The sequence below is a fragment of the Chenopodium album genome, chromosome 4 (genome assembly GCF_948465745.1).
Source record: "Chenopodium album chromosome 4, dcCheAlbu1.1, whole genome shotgun sequence".
In the NCBI taxonomy this organism is placed as follows: Eukaryota; Viridiplantae; Streptophyta; class Magnoliopsida; order Caryophyllales; family Amaranthaceae; genus Chenopodium; species Chenopodium album.
In genome coordinates, this window is record NC_137837.1 from 53,631,135 (window position 1) to 53,633,731 (window position 2,597).

Genomic DNA, 2,597 nt, shown 5'->3' on the forward strand with positions numbered 1-2,597 from the left:
TTACCCTACTACATTGTTAGTTGGTTTTGTTAGGAATTTATTTTTGACAGGTGTACGACAACCTATCAATAACCATGGTTGTTATAGTTACCTCGGAAACCTTTGTTTCCTTGGTTCCTATAGCCTCCATTGTTGTAGTTATCGAAACCACCTTGGGGTGAGAATTCCTATTGCAAAAATTCTTAGGTCCATCAAACCTGTGACCACCATTGTCATCAGACACAAAGTCCACATGTTTATATTCATTATTTTAAACATCATCACATCCATCAATAAAATTTTAATAACACATGGAAGAATCATGATCATAAGATCCACAAGAATCACAAAATAGACAACCACTTGGCATGTTGTTGGAACTAGAAGGAGAAGAGTTAGAAAATGTACCTCTCCCTTTGGATTGGGAGGGAAGACTCAATGAATTTGTAGAAACACTCTCAAGCTTGGCTTTGATCGATGTCATTCCCTTCCCTAGATTTGAAATTTGGGAGGACAAGTTGTTAATCGCGTTGAGATGATCCACTAAATAAACCGTCGAGCTATTCTTGCTCGTAGACTCCCTCTCTCCTTCTTGCCAATCTCTTTAGTATCTCCCCACATCCTAAATTATGTCAACTACCTCTTTTTCCATCCTACTCATTATAGGACCTCCGGCTCCTCCATCTAGGAATGACTTGCCTTAGGCACTTAAGCCTCCATAGAAAATTTGTATCACTTGATAGGTAGGAATTCCATGATGTGGGCACTCTCTTTGGTACTCCTTGTACCTCACCCATGCTTCATAGAGATTCTCATTAGGCCTTTGTTTGAATCCTTGGATCAAGGCTATAGCCTCCGCCATCTTCTTTTGTGGGTAAAAGCGAGACAAGAAAGCCTTTGTTACTTCATCCCACGACCAAAGGGAATTGGGCTTAACCTCTTTATCCAACCACTCTAAGGCACGACCAATAAGAGAAAAGGGAAACAACTTAAACCGAATGAACTCTTGAGAAATGTCGTTCACCTTGATAGTATTACAATACTTCTAAAATTCCTTTAGGTGATTCAACGGGCTCTCACTCTTGGCTCCACTAAATTGCCTCCGTTCTATCAAAGTAATCATGGCCGGTCGTATTTTAAAATCGTTCGCCGGTGTTGTAGGTGGAGCAATGCCGCTCTCAAACCTATAAGCACCGGGAATTCCCAACTCCTTCAAAGCTACGCTTGGATTCTCTCCCATGCCTTGCTCTTCTTCTTCCTTAAACTCTTCTTCACTTGAGGAACATAGGCTGAAAGATCGGTTGGCTATCCTTATTCGTTAAAGAGTTCTTTCAATTTTCGGATCCAAAGGAACTAAGGACCTATCACGAGTTCTACTATGCATGCAAAAACTCAAAAGAAATTAGTAGTAACGCGGCTACAAGTGTAGCCTAAGAGAAAGAAGAAAAATCTTTTTGTGTTTTTGAATAAGATGGAATAGACTCAACAACAATATACACAATCACAACACTATTCCCCGGCAACGGCGCAATTTTGACGAGGGTCAAAACTAGGTCGTTGAAACTAACCCCTACCCTAGGCCAAACAAAATTTGTAATCTCTTAACACACCCTTACACAAGTATAATGGTAAGTTGAGGGTCCAACCACTATGGAACGATGAACGATTATCTATTGCCTAAGTCAAGCTACTCCGAAATGGTAGGTTATAGGTATGTAAACTAGGACAAGGATGACTAAATAACGAATTGAAATCAAGTATGTAAAACTCTAGGGATAGGATCCACATGTAATCGTAACGGATTCAACAAATTGGGATATCAAAGTGACTAAGTCAAGCAATGTGAGGGAAGACCAATCCTGCAACCAAAAGAGCGTATCAAGCTATTTTCCTAGAGGTCTAACTAGCGTTAACTACGATAAACTCTAGCTAGGAACATCACAAGACACCTCAATCGTTAAATGCAAGCCACAAATCAATGGTCAGTATCAATGTGAACTTACAATGAAATCTAGTGCAACAATCAAAGTTAGCTACTCTTTAATTAATCACACACATGCACATGGTCATCAACAAATTTAATCACATCATCAACTCCATCAATTTTCCCCAATTATCATTAATCCATTACTCATACATGCTTCACCATTACCCTAGCAAGCAATCTACTCACTAGCCATTTAAATTAAGATCAAAACAACACTAAGCAACAAATTCATCATGATCAAATCAAACAAGCTAAAATCAAACACAAATCAATAAAACTTCAATCAAACTAGAACAATCAACCAAAAAAATGTAATCAAACTAAAGATCAAACTATAGATTGAATTAAAGAAAAGGAATTCTTACAAACTTGATCAAGAATCAAAGGAAATGAAGAAATCTTCAATCATCAACAATCCACCATGAATTTCTCTCTCTAAAAACCTAGGGTTTCTCTCTCTAAAATCTCTCTAATTATGATCTAATTGTTCTCTCATCCCATTCTCTAATCATCCTCTCTCTAAAAATAGAAGGAAAGACTATATAAAGGAAAGATACAAAAGAAGATTTAGTTAGATCGTCCCAAAACACACCCCGGAAGGTGCGGTCGCAACAAGGGAGAGGCGCGGCCG

General features: G+C 38.5%; 1 non-coding gene across 1 annotated transcript; it reads left to right on the plus strand.

Moving 5' to 3' along the window:
* Positions 1-728: 728 nt before the first annotated feature.
* LOC145629639 (small nucleolar RNA R71) lies at positions 729-834 on the plus strand. Its single transcript, XR_014111800.1, has one exon. It is a non-coding gene; the product is annotated as a small nucleolar RNA R71 (small nucleolar RNA).
* The last annotated feature ends 1,763 nt before the right edge of the window (positions 835-2,597 follow it).